The sequence below is a fragment of the Diuraphis noxia genome, unplaced genomic scaffold (genome assembly GCF_037042655.1).
Source record: "Diuraphis noxia isolate RWA-SAM2 unplaced genomic scaffold, SU_Dnox_SAM2 contig0001, whole genome shotgun sequence".
Classification (NCBI taxonomy): Eukaryota; Metazoa; Arthropoda; class Insecta; order Hemiptera; family Aphididae; genus Diuraphis; species Diuraphis noxia.
The window spans coordinates 35,337,185-35,353,253 of record NW_028301711.1 but is presented as its reverse complement, the minus strand read 5'-3'; the positions used below and the strand labels follow the sequence as shown (position 1 = coordinate 35,353,253).

Sequence of the window (16,069 nt, the reverse complement as noted above, 5' to 3'; positions counted from 1 at the left end):
CATGTTTATAATAAATGGGATAATCATTTTTTTTTACATGCGAATAATATGTACACAATGATAAATAATAATAGTCAGATACTTTTATACCGACAATCTATACCATCAAAAGTTAATATCGTCGAATTCTAGGTTGATACAGTAGGGTATTTGTAGAAGGGGTGGTTCTGGGTTCAAACCCTCCCCTGCAAGAGAATATAAAAAAAATAATAGTTACTCAATGTTATAAATCAATATTGTATTACGAATTTTCTGATAATTTATGAAATGATATAGATGATCGCGCGTTATTTTGGTGTGGAATATCGCTGCGTCTCTAAGTAAGATGAAACAAAATAAGCTTTATCGTGTGATTTTTAAAAATTTTAACCTCTCCCCCCCCCCCCCCCCCGCCCACAGTAAATTATTGAAAATACGTCACTGGGTTGGTATGTTGTATTATTATTTCATAGTATAGGTATGCTGCAGTAAAATTTTATAGTGGTAGGTAAATTGGTTGTATACCTACCGAACTGATATGCAAAGCTAAAGGTACTGAAATATTACACATTTACTTTACACGTAAGCATGTTTAGGACTTTATATTTGAGGCGTATTTAGAATAAGAGCAAAAAGCCCAATGTCGTTCCATACATTATGTTATATTATATAATATATATATTATATTATGTTCCGCGTACCATTGAAATATAAAACGAAAAAGTTTGTTATGATTTCATATCAGCAGTAAACATAAACGATGGACTTTGAGAGGCTTCACAATTCGCGAATCCCACTATAGGCATTGCCTTCTCATATTTGAGTCAAAGGACCATTTAGTTTATTATGTCACACTTAAATGTCATACCTTATGGTATAAGTATATCTATTCAATGTTAATATGTAATGATAATATTATATATTATTATATAACAGTATTTGTTAACTTTTGAATTGGCAGCCGTGCATATTCTTTTTTTCCGGTGGGTGGAAATCATCTATATAATAACACATGCAATATTGTATCGTTTAGCTGAAATTAAATTGTATAAACGACATCTATAGAAAATCTGAAGAGTGCAAATGGCGCTTCTCCGCCGTAACAGCTATTATAAGTCCTCCCGGCGTCCCACATTCGTGCACTGCGTATAATATACTCGAAGGATGCGTTAAAATTCCATTTTTTTCCTCCCCGAAAAAGAGGCTATACAAAAAACTCACTCTCTTAGTCTCTATTATAACAACAATGATATATACTTATTATTATATATTTCTTAATATTTCAATATAATATAATATTATAATCGTCGTCGTCGTGTCATGACTATGCCGTTCACCCTTATATTATGCTCTCCCGTTCAGCGCTCATATCGTTCGTGTACGCGATATACGGTCATCCGAACCCGCAATCACCTCGACAAGTGGTGCGCAGTCTTTCCCCCCTCCCCCTCCCAATCGTTAAGGCGGCGTGTTGTCAGTTTCACTCCCTCCCCGGCCGCGCCGCACCGACAACGGCGGCGACGACGTCTGCAATAAACGGCTAATGCGTACTTGCCGCGCGGCAGGTCCGGCGCGACCGATGACAAACGAGCCTGCCGAAGACGTCTGGTCATTATCCATACACACACACACATATATATTATATATATATATAGATATATGCGCATACGCACGCGCACGACGACCGGCAATTGATTCGATATCATTTTTTTCTCTCTTTCAGTTTCCCCGAAAACGACGTGCGAACACAAAAAAAAAAAAAACTTAATAAAAAATTCGCGCAAATACACGCGCTCTGCGCAATATTATCAATATTATTATATATATATATTGGAAGGTATATAGGCATATTACATTATAATGACGATGTATGGACCACGACCTGCCATTAAAATATATAGGCACAGATTTATATATACATATATACTTATATAATATACGAATATAATTTATTGTTTGCGATTTCACACGCGCGGGCCCGAGAGTAAAGATATAATATGCTATATATATACACATCATCCGAACCGTTATCAGTCATACGTCAAACAGCAGCTATTTTATGTATTATATATATTATACATATAGTTATATGTTATTATAGGTATGCATCTCGTATAATATGTTACATAAATGTTATCTTATTATGTACACTCTATATATAAGAGGTACACAATGATTACATATGACGTCCACCCGCGGACGAGCCTACCCCTACCCCTTCGTCATCCGCGTTCGTGTTTCTTGTATTATAATATATTCTATTACCTATGGGAAAATAATATCTAAATTGCAATTTTTTTTTATACCTACATAATATATAACATATTATACTACGCGTGTAATGATAATATTATAATCTCGACACACTCAAGACGCGAATACCTATATACATATATATATATATATATATATACACACCTACGTAACACATGTGTGCGTATAGTGTTGCATGCGGTAATTTATATATAGGTACAGTGATTTTATCAAGCATACTCATCTTCTTTTTTCTTTAATAATGCAGTCATTCAAAATCTGATTTTATATTTTCAAATTCTTGAGATGTTTTTACAGGAGTGTCCTGTGTAGATACAAACTTCTGTTTTTGAAATGAGAACCCACCCCTTTTTTTTCCACTGAAAATTTTTTAGTAGATCATTTTTTTTTTAAATTTTGACTAACCTAAATCAAAATCAAAAATTTAGTATTCGAGGTGATGACTATTATCTATAACAATTTTAATATGAATGATGTTTAAATAAATTAAGCATGTCAAAAATCCTCCCCTAAACAATTTACAGTAAAGCAAGGTGATTATAATTTTATGAACAGAAGTTTGTATCGCCACAGAATACTCCTAAAATAGTACCTACATAAATCTCAAAAATTAGAAAAAATGTTTTTTAAAGGTATTTAAAGATCAGAATTTGAATAGACGCCTAAATTATATTATTGTGTTATAATATTATGCTTGTATTATTAAAAAAATAAGATTGAACATGCTCGGTGAAACACCCCAAATTTTAGTGACACTTTATCACTTTTATTGTTTTATCAAACATCACTCTTCAATATTTCACAAAGTGTATTAACTTTTGTGGTACAGTAAATTCTATACGTCGTATACGTTTTTATTATTCTTATATTTTTATTCCATCATTTATTCAAACTCTTATGTTTACTACAGATTTTTAAATGATAAGAACTCAAAATGCATAAAACTATTTTCATATCAATTTGAAAGTTTATGCTTTTTATTCTTAACAATCCGTTCATAAAATAAACCTGTTTGAAAATTTTTTTGAGGGAAGTGGTTTTTATGACTCTTCACACTTGCCAGTTGTCCACACATTTTAATAATCACTATAATATTAGGCTAATTGCTATAGTAGGTATAGCTATAGTTGGACACTCACAAAATATATTATAAGGTCTATGAGGTATGAACACAAACAAATATAGAAATAACACTCAATCAGCTTTCAGCCCATTATATTCCTATGACAGTATGGTATGGGACTCTAAAAGTGTAAACCATACATCCTTAATCTGTTTGCAATTGTATATCCTTCTTTATTATGAAATAGCAAAAATGAAAACATTTTATTGGTGATTATAGGCATTACTATGTAATATTTTTGTTTCATTAGACTAATAATTACACAGTAAATAAATAAAATTATAATTTTGCCAATTCCTGGTAGTTCTCGGCAGTTAAGTGTTTATGGTTTTGTTGTTTTGTAGGATGTTGTTGCCAACATCATATCAGATTACGGATACAATTTGAACTTTTAGAGTCCCGTATACTTAGGAACACAACTTGTAATCCAATCAGACAATAAAGTGTCATCTTTGTATTAATCTGTGCTATTTCCCAAGTAAAAACGACTTTAAAGTATTCTATCATTTCTATGTCTATGTTTCAAAAACAAAAATGTTATAGAAATTCTATTAACTTAATAGATTATTATTGTTACCAACTTATTATATTTATGAAATCATTTCAAAATCATATTCTAAATATAAGTAAAATTACTTATAATTTATTTTAGTTATGTGGCAAATAAGTCTCTGTGATTAAATATACCTACATAATATACTATACGAGTATAGTATATACTCTATGATATTATATTTTCTGTCTATGTGTATAAATTGTACCTACACAATTAAGTAATTTGGTAATACCAAGAACAACGCATTTAAAATTTTACGAAATTTTAAAACTAGTAAATTTAATGTGGTGAATGGTAATATAGTTCATTTTATAATTTATTAATGTATATTAAACTAACTTTGAATCTCTATCATAATTACCAACTGGTTTTTCACTGCAACTTTAAAACGATTGATAAAATACTTATTGAAACTTTGCTACGACCGAAATGTTCACGTACATCTATATTTGTCAAGTTTAAATGACATAACAAGCAGTGTGAAATTATTCCCATATGCTTGTAAGTTGTACGATATGTTACTATCAATAAGAAAAATTGAACTTTATCAACCTTCTAACGTACCTATTTTTAAACCCAAGTATCTTAATTGACTACTTATGGTGGATTAGTGGAGAAATAGCGATCACAAGATATTATTCCCTCAGGTCAGCATTACTTAACCATAAAAACAACAACATATGATTGGTATTTGTTTATAACAAATAAGTACTTACCTATCAAAAAAATGATATTATCTGTAGAAAAGTGTAAAATAATTTACTTATTTGAGTTTTCCCATATTAAATATATTGAAAATACAAATAAAATGGATAAAATATTAAAATAAATTGTCAATAATACTTTGATCAAGTGTTATACTACAGTGGTAATTAAAAGCTCAATTACAAAAGTTAATGACATACTCGTTCATTACCCTGGTTTGTACGAACATTATTTACTTATATTATCTCTTACTTTTAACAAACGTAAAATAAATCAGAATCTAGCAATCATATCTAACTTTGGACAGTTATACATATATAAGCCCTGGATTAATGAAAAATAAAAATGTAAACCTAAAAATTCATAAAAAAAAAAATGTTTTGTTAATTTATAACTTTTTTAACAGGTAGGTCACCATTTGAAAACCAAAAGTTAATGGTGGCTTAATCACTAAAAAAGGGGGTAAACAAATGTGAGTTTTCAAACATTTAAAGGAAAAAAAAATTATATTTATCAAAATAATGAGTGTTCATCTATAGAGAAATCACTCTGTATATATTTAAATGCATCTTGTGCATACTATTATATTATCTAATACTTAGAGGTACTGATTACATACAAATGCCTACTCCTCCTCCCCCATCATGTCCTAGTTTGTTTCTTACAATATGTGTAAGGTATGAGAGAATATCTAAATTGCGGTATTTTTTTTTTCAAATGCATGTACTATAATGTTTTGTATTGCGATAATAATGTAATCTCGAGACGCAAACATTGTAACAAACTTATACGTAACGCGTGTGCTGTAGCATTGAATGCATAATATGCATAATATATAATATATAATATATATATATATATATATATATATATATATACATGTTACAGGAAACGAGTGAATTCACGTAATTATTATTATATCTGTACCTATATAGGTATTTATATACGATAGTAATACGTCATAACCGCGAGAAATTTTCTTGTCTTGTCGAAGAAAGAGTGAGAGGGAGTGTGTGAGAGAGCAGTTTTTCGTTTGCAAACGAATACTTATAGGCCTTTTTTGATCGATCGTACTCTGGTAAAATAAGAAAAAAAAATTAAACATTTCGCTTTGGCCGCCGTGACGGCTATTATATAGTGGTTATACGTGTCACGTATGCTTGTCGATAGAGTATAGATTCAAAATAGCTTTTCAAGAATATAGACTGCACAAGTGGCTGCACAACTCTTAAAAACAAGTAAATTAAATAAGAAACTATGCGTATCTCATATTATATAGGCCCACCTAATTAAAAATATTACCTATTACATTGCACAATTATATAGTGATATTGAAATTTCCGTTGAACATGTCACCCATAGGAATTTTACATATTTGATGTGATATACACCAAGGAATATTATATTGCTTACCGAGCTTACCGATAATAATATATAAGATATAAATGTACAATAAGTTTTTTTTTTTTATGTACAAAAATAATATACCATTTTGCGTAACCGAACCTGTGAACCGGCTGCAATATTCAACATGTAGTTTTTAGATTGTTTAGTCAAAACAAATTCGTAAAAAGTAGTTTTAAAAAACGTTTATTGGATATATTGTATAATGTGTACTAATAATAACACTCAGTCGCAGACACGAGCTGGTCTCGTTCGAAATAATAATGATTAGCAATTTGTTTATATGGTTTATGGCGTTTATGCAGAATACACACGCGGAACTGTATCAGACTTCAACACAAGTGCATCACATAATAATAATAATATCTCAAGTGAAAATATTACCAGCCTAGACAATAATTTAAATATAAATAATTTAATAGTTTTCAAACAGACTAATTATAATTATTATGATAAATCTTCCGACTAGACTTTATTATAGTCTATACTTAACTCGACATACAGGTTATATTATTGAGATATGAAAAAATATATATTACCATTAGTCGAATAATATATTCCTTTAAAATAACTAGGTACCTATTACATATTATTTTGTTTACTATACAAGTTACAGTAAAACATATTTGATTGGACGTGTGGAAATTCTACGAAACATGCATTATATCATTGAAAAAAATCTAATCATCATAAGAACATTATTTAAAATTAAAGTTACCATTATTCGACATAGAAATCTATAATATACCTAATATTACACTTTAATAAATTAATGTTTATTATTGTAAGAGTATACGTATTAAGAGTCACATCTATTTTAGTAAAAAATTATTTGTTCAAAATGGCTACTTAAAAATACTTATTATCCTATTTTTTCCACTTAATATATATAACCTTTTTAGTTTTGATTATAAAATCATTATTTTATTTGCAAACACTCTCGAATTAAAAGTGTAGTAAATTAATGATAATATACTCAGATCGATCGTATAGGAGTTTTAATAGAATAATAATTTCCGTTTTAAACGAGTAATCACAATAATAATATATTATATCTATTCAATCAAGACATCAGGTGCATTATATAATATGTTCGTATAAAATTTATTTTTCTACGAAGTTGGCACTTAAGTCTTTGAATAGATATTGTACAAAAATAGTAGGCACAGTAGCATCATTAGGGTTAACAAATTACATTTAAACATTTTGTCATTTATTATTGTCCACAGCCAAATAATGGTGTGCTACAGTACCTACATACTCTTAATGTAGTGATTAAAATATAATGTGGGTAATGGAACAGCGAATCTCCTACAATATAATATTTCAAAAATATCGTTATACTAGCTGAATTTTGAAAATTAAGACTTATGACACTGTAAAAAATAAGCTTATAATAATAAGCATGTTCTGAAAAATGATTATTTCAATAATTAATATGCTTTAAAAACTTGTAGAAATATTTTTAAATAAACATTTTTATAAATTGTTGACAGTAAAAATATAAAAAATAAAAAGTCACAAATAAGATATCAACATAGTTTATAATATTATTATTTATTACCCATTACTAATTAATCAAAATTAATATTATTATTCAGATATACATTAAATTGAATGTGACCAGACTAAAATATTCTAAAAAAAGTTATAAAATAATGACTAAAAAAAAATTGTTATGGTAAAAATAAACAATATTTGATACCTTTAGAATACTGATATATATTATATACACGAATCTAATGTCTTTATTTGTCAAGTTTAAATTATTATACATGTGGAAATTTATTTATTAACAATAATCATTGGTAAACGTTAAAATAAAAAAATTGAATCGTTAATCATTTCATGATGAAAGCAAAATCAATTTCCTCATTTCATTTCTCTTGTGGTACCTATACGTATTTGTTTATAGCTATGTTTTTTATACGTTCAACGCGGATGATTCACAATCGCTCAAGTCCTGGTCCCTGATTATTAAAAATGTATAACTTTAGTTCATATTATATTTAATATAATAATACGTGTATTATACGAGGGTATTTTCTGAGGCATCGGCGTAGTAACCGATGTAAATTTTTATATTTACGAAGTTCGAATGATGCATTTGTTGATTGCATGTGGCATAAAAATACTAATTGTTTAGTAATTTGTTACTGAGGCGCTTATTCTCAGATACTTATACCAAAGTATTACCTCGGATAAAACGAATTTGTTTACTCACAACAATTGATTTTGCGAACGTATAGAACTATAAACAACTTGATATTTAGCTTAATCGCGTATAAAAATATGACCACATGGATTCAATTCAAGTAATTCAATTTCAACATTATACATATAATATAAATTAAATACCTATCACATTAAGATAATAGTTGAAAATCCGTAGCGATATACGCTAAATCGCCAAGCATACAAGATGCATAAACAAATTTACTCTCGACGACGACGAATTTATTTAAATTTTGATTTTTGAAATTTTCTAGTATATTTAAGGATCATATTGTTTTAAAATGCTTAAATTTTTCATACTACTTTAGAAATTTCCTGGCAACAGTGGTGAAGTTTATTTTATTATTACAATTATTTCAAATGAGGTTTATTCTTTTTCCTGTTAGATGGCTGTTTTGATAATGTTGATCTATCAAAATCAAAATTCAAACGATTATTTTTTGAGCAATTTTACATTGTCTGCTTGCCGAGGGTAATAGGTGTAGGTAATATATTGGGGTTGGAAGATATGTGAGCTACAATGATTTGAAAAGTTAAATGAGTAGTATTAATAAATAATTATTAAATAATAAATAAGTAAAAATTTATGATTAATACATTATACTAAATCCAATATTACCTATGTTTCATACCATCGTAAAATTAAAGACAATTATCCTTAGTATACTCATGTTCATAACTGTGATATTATCCTCTTTTGATTTTTGATTTGGATGCATTAAAATGATTAAAAAATCATCTGTGTATAATACAATAACTATTTATATAATAAAAAAGCTGACACTCATTCTATAAAAGAAATTTGTATCACCGCAGGACATTCCTTAAATAGTATAAAATCTAAATACTTGAACACGCGACCGTTAAGTATAGGTATCACAAATCTGAATTTGAATAAATTCGCTATCAAAAGAAAAACGAGGGTTAGCGTGCTTATAGTGAATCACCCTGTATCGCTATATATACATCATATAGCAGTACGGTTTATAACACGCGGTGTGTCTGTTAAACCATCGATTTCTATCTCTTTGCGGCGTTTAACATTGTCTGCGACGGGGTGGTGAAACTTAACGTACAAGTATGGTGTGTATATATATATATATAGATTATATGTGTGTTTGTGTGTGTGTGTGTGTTCACGGACTACGCGCGGGAAACAGTTATATCGTTCGATTGATGTCGGTGAAGTGTATCGGACTTACACACACACACACACACACACACACACACACACACACACACACACACACAGCACACACTCTTCGGCGGTGTAGTTTAGTGTGGTGGTTAACTGACCGCCCGAGAATTGGCCATCGGTAACGACTCACCATTCAGACCACGATAGTTCTTCAAGACTGGCGCGCGTGTAGGCACTATTATGCGCTAATTGCGAATTGCGGGAGTCTAAATAGAGAGAAACAATTTTTTTTTTTTGAGTGAGGGTGGAGATTTTCCACTACAGCCTACAGGCATATTATTATATAATATTATTTAACACTGCAGGTATAGGAAACATATTACACAGTACACATGTAAACGCTAAACAATGAAATGGTGTTATTTCATGAAATATCTAGGTAGGTACTTTGTGCGCAGCAATAACCGAGTAAGGCGATAAACCATATTATACTTATATAATTTATAACTTATCTAGATATTTTACACATTTCCCGTGATTTTTCAGATGTTTTCTTTAAAATAGACTACCTATCATATTTTACTACGACTACATCATGTTTAAGTTTTAAACGTGTACGTATCACGTGTAATTTTAACATTTTTTGATCATCTTTTATTCAAAAAAAATAAAAACTTAATATTAAATAGTATCATATTCCACGTTTCAAGTATATAGGCAGTTAATAAACCAACAAAATGTGTAAAACATTTTGAACGAATTGCATTATAATATATAAATTACAAAATGTTTGAAATGATTGTAGGTACAACGCATGTATTTATAATGAAATTGTAACTTTTTTAATTTTTTGTCTGGATGATATCCATTTGGCATATCTGAAAAATAATCCAAATATGAAAAAAATTGTTATTTCTGAATATAAGCGATAGTTTTTAGTATCAAAACATAAGTTTTATAGATATATTTTGTATACTAGACATAAAATAGATTGTCGGTCGATACATTTTCCGTATATACATATTTTGTTAGTAGTTTTAATTTAATTTGTAAGTAAATACTTTAGCTAAAATGGTACGTTAAATAAAAAAATAGCAAATTTCGTATTTTTAAGGTAACAGTTAATACAATGTATCAAATAATATAAAATACAATATGAGTATTATTTTTGCAGGTGTTTACCAACGTCCGCCAACAATAATTACGGTTCACGAGCATCGCGAACTTGAAATCATACACAGATTAACTTCGATAACGAAAGGATAAGACTAATAAAGTAATTTGTTTTGTTTTGTTTTTTTTTTTCGGTAGTTATATATTTATATTTAATAGTGCCTATGCGATTTTTTTTTTCTTTTTTGTTATTGTACAGTAAAAATAATTATGTTTTCTTCTCAACGCCAAAAGACTTTTCCCGATAAGTATATAAACGTATACAATAATATTATATAATATATGATCGGTGTTAGCTTAGTAATATTAATTATAATAATATACCAACTCGTACATAGGTACGTATGTTTTGTTATTACGCTATATATTTATAAAATTTAAGTATAACTTAATCGTACCTATCGAGAAAGACGTGTAAGACTTTGCTCGCTCACACTGTACAGTAATGATTGTTTTATTTTTGCCATTATTATAATAAATCGGTATATATTACACAGGTGTTTAACCTATTAAACTTACGTGTTTGAATTTCGCGAAAATAGTAATATTGTTTGTACATAACCAATGTAATATTTAAAAAATTTTATAGTTACCTGGAAAATCGAAATTGTTACAGCATCTGTTAATCGGTTCATACGATATTATTTTGTTACACGAAAAATACACACTTAACTAAACATAATAATATAAGCATTGTTTTTCAGTACGATGTCAATTTAATAATTACCATAATTTTGTAAAACTATTCCATTCCGTGGTCGAATAAAAACCACACCCACTATGTTCGCGTACATATAATTATTTATTTTGAACACCGACGCCATTACGCCAACAACGTAACGTTTTTTTTTCTTTCCGATAATTATAATTCGAGGTACGCCATAACCATATGAAAAATATTTTTCACTCCAAACACCATCGCAGTTGGCGCATTTCCAAACATACTTCTTTTACGGCATATTGACCGCTTTGAGTAGTTTCACTTTTCAACCACATTATAATATAATATCATAATGCTACACACTGCTACAAAGGTTCGAGATTTTCCCTATAGATTATTCGGTTTATATTATGTACGCTACGCAGTACGCATATAAAATAATAACAAAATATTATTAAAACGACAATTTTTTTCAAACGTTCCTGTTTAAAACTTACAATAATTATAATACGCACCACCAAATTTTTGTTCTTGATTTTGTTCTGAATCCGACCCTGCAATCTCGCATATAACAATATATGTTGTACATAAGCTATGTAAATGTTAGATGTTTATGAAGTACTAAATATCAAAAACCAAACACTCGTTTGTGTACAGATGTTTTTTTTCCATATATATATATATATATATAAATTTATAATTTGTTTATTATTATTATGATTATGATTATTATTAATACACCGTTATTAAAGTAACATTAAAAAAGTTAAAATTAAGTAATTGTAAGACGCGACTTAAACTGGGCGCAGAAACGTACAAAGTGCGGTTTCGCATATATTTATTGGCCGACGCCACGGTAATGTACACGCACATAAATCTGTTTAGTAAATAGTGCTAACATTTTTATTTTTATTTTTATTATTATATTTTTATTATTATTATTATTATTATTAATTTTTTTTTAAATAAAAATAGAAGACAGTTAGAAACGTTGATAATTAAAATTCTAAACATATATTTACCATGTTTGAAATTTAAAGACTATATATGTAGATACCTATATATATATATATATATATATATGTAATATTGATCTTGGATACGTTAAGATCTAAGGGGGTTGATATTATACTTATAATATTTTATGTTACACTTTACCACTGAACCACTCTTGTGTTCATTTAACTTCTTCCAAATATTAAACGTCAGTGTAATTTTTATATAAAATATCTAAACTTACTCTAATGCGTAATTTTTATAAACTATATTAAAGTTTATATAGATAGTATGTTAGTTGCAATGTCTCAATGGCGTGGATAGTTTGCGTGAATGATATTTGTCAGGCATTTGGCTCATGCAATTATCTATCTACAGAAAATAATATGTTAGTTGATATTAAGAAATAATTTTTTTTAACGATCGAAAATATATACTCATCCGGATAACATCGAGCAACAATCAACAAATAATACGAGTTTTCGTTTTTTTTTCCTATTTCGATATCGTCGCTTAACGAAAACTGAAGTATAATATACTATTCAGAACTTCTTTCCGTGTTTGATATAACTTAAAAGCATACGGATTTTGACTTTGTAAAATCATATAAAATCCATTAATCAGTAGGTATAACATGCCATGTGTATATATATTCTATTCCCATCATCGGCGAAAAGTTTCTAACTTGTCTTCTATTTCTATATATTTCAACAACGGGCTTTAAATTCCTTAAGTGGTAATGAAATTGCATATACAATTTCTATCAGTCTTTTTTTTTTATTAGAATTAGGTGATAATTAATGTTTTTTTTTTTTAATATCATTATTATTATTAAGATATTTTGTTTATTTCGTTCTATTTTTATTTTTGTTTATATGTAATCGTTGTATAGTTGTTAAAAATTGTTTTACACGATTGTACTGCCTATACTTGTGTAGGGTTGTCGTCTGCAATTGATGATGGTAATAATAATTGATATGTGAATTATGCTAATAAGTTGATGTTAATAAAGTATGAAAAATGGGCTACACAACGTGAACGGGTATTGTTATACAAAAAACGATTCCCTATACATATACAAACGTATACCTAATATTTGATTGTTGCAATCTAATAACACCGTGTGCTTACCTGATACATTTTGTGTCGCGTATTTTCTCTCCCGAGCCACAATGTATGATATGCTGTGCACAAAAAAAAAAAAAAAATACACGACCTATCCTGCGGCAGAACAACTGCAGACGCTGCAGAAAACGTTTGCCCACCCATACGAAAAACATAAAGTATGAATAAAAATAATACATAATCACGTCGTCAGAGTGTCGGAGTATCACACAATATTATGAATATAATATATGTGTATATAATATTGTATATAAATATTATGTGTTCGGTTTTCAAAAATCGGACGTGCTTATTAGTTAACCGTTATCGCTCCGGTACACAATCGGTATTTTAGAGGCAAAGGTGTACCACGCTGATTAAATTATTGAATTAACACTACACTATTAAGTATTAGGTATGTACTAATACGTCCAACACATTATTATACGTGTATTGCAATATTAAGATTGATGTTATTTATATTTTCGCTGTCCATAAACGCACGCAAATAATATCGTAAATCGATCGAACTGCACCGCATATATAGTAGGTTGTAGGTACGTACTATAGGCGTCATGCACGATGCGAACGAAAAATCACACACGAAAAAATCATGTTTGAAAATGTTTTGATATATTATTTAGCATAAATATTATAAATACATGTAATAGTAGGTAATATATATGTTTGTGAATATATGTACACCGTACGATAACATGGCTCACATTCATAACTGTATCGATCTCTGTTTGTATAATATGTATTTGTAGTGTCATGTATTATATTACTTTATGTGGCACGCCAGCAATTAACTGAAACGCTCGTAATACATTCATTTACGGGTGGAAATTGATGATTTTATAAGATTTTTAACGTAGGAATAGGTAATTAAAAAGCTGAATTAGTTATTTATCTAATATCGTTTATTTATTTATTTATTTTTTCATATTTTTGCTATTATATATATATATATAACAGGATGCTATTGCACTTGTTTCAATATTACTAACGTAGTAACGTATATAACATAGATACCAAGATTTTAGTTCAGCGGTTTTATGAGAGTAGCTTAAATATTATGGTGAATTGACATATTTCCAAACTTAAAAAATAAGAATATTATCTATGTCCTCTCGTTGGATTTTTACGATATTTTAATTTTTCAGTGAAATATTTTATGAGCATTTTGTAATATTATTATTTTATATATTCATATATTCATATAGGTATTCATATATTCTCAGTTGAACATTAAAATATCGTAAACATCTGACAGGCAAAGAAAGAATACAGAATCAACATTTGAAAATATAGATGAATTCACACTAATATTTAAATTAACAACACAAAATTGAGACTGAGATCCCTAGGGATGTACCTACATTTTGGTATTATGCGTTAGTAAACTGGAAACCAGCGTAGCTTAGAATGTAGTTGGAGTTTTTAATTGATTATGTTTTTATCACGGTTATAGCCTACATAATAGGTAATAAAATAATGTGGTATTCAAATTGTCTCCTCCTCTTGATTGAGCTTCAGTTACACTACTGATACAAATAACACTTGTTGGACGACATCCTCTTAACTTAGCTTTTACAAACTTATACAACCAACGACCGAGTAAAACGGTTATTTTCAAAACCGCAATGATATATTTGTAATTATAGCTAGACACTAAAACATATATCATATTGTCATAAACTCATAACTTCACCTATAAACAAATAATTACTATACAAAATTCTATAATAAACTCTGAAGATAAAAATTTTCATGAACCTAACTTAAACAGTCTCAAAATAGTAATATTTTTTTTCTGTCATTATTATATAGGTAATTTATAAAATATTTATAGTATTATTTTTATGAAAACATTACAAACAATGTGAAAAAATACCGAATTTATCGTTCGACTCCTGATCACTTTCATTATTTTCCTTTGCGATCATTATACGAGTACCTATTTAAATATGCAGTGAAATTTCTAACGCACAAACCGCAAACTTCAATCTAGGTATACGGTACAATATATATGGTATGACACATATACATTATACATAGGTACATACATGCATACATGCATATACATATTATAGGTCACTCGATTTTACATGGTGGCCACGGTGCCTATATAGTTTTCGTAATAATGTATATTAGGTACTTATACGATACGCGTATCGTGTGTGTGTGTGTGTTAACGTACTTATATATATATTATATACTAGTGTTAGGCGTTAGGCGCACCGGACTTACTGTCAACCTTGGACCCGATCGTATAGCAATGTATACATGTAATATATTATATATAAACAATATATATATATATATATATAGTATATAATATTATATCGCTGCACCGTGTCGTTATCGATAATTGACGCAAGTTGTTTACTCTTCACAACACGACTTATTGTTTTAAATGAACATATCCACACTATATAATATTTAATGTATATAATGTCGTGTTTTTAAATTTTTTTTACGGAATAATTATACGTAATTAAAAAACAGCTTAAAAAATGAATATTTGTTATTCTGTCACCGAAATCATTTCACGTTCACGACTTTGAAAGATTATGTGTTTGTAGTTTTGTGTATAGGTATTGGGTAATAACTTCAAATAATTTAGCACACATGCACATTCTAGAATTAAAAGTTAAAAAAATTAAAATCGTATAGTCGGTATTATTTAACACCTCTGTTGAAAATTTACAGATAAAA

The 16,069-nt window shown here is 28.6% G+C and overlaps 1 protein-coding gene across 2 annotated transcripts in view; it reads left to right on the top strand.

Moving 5' to 3' along the window:
- Nucleotides 1–13,277, top strand: part of tj (Maf family bZIP transcription factor traffic jam) — a 43,026-nt gene extending 29,749 nt beyond the window's left edge. For both annotated transcript variants that reach the window (XM_015513274.2, XM_015513273.2), the window contains exon 3: nt 10,589–13,277. The gene's annotated coding sequence lies outside the window, so the exon portion shown is untranslated. The remainder of the gene's footprint in view (nt 1–10,588) is intronic.
- Nucleotides 13,278–16,069: the final 2,792 nt, after the last annotated feature.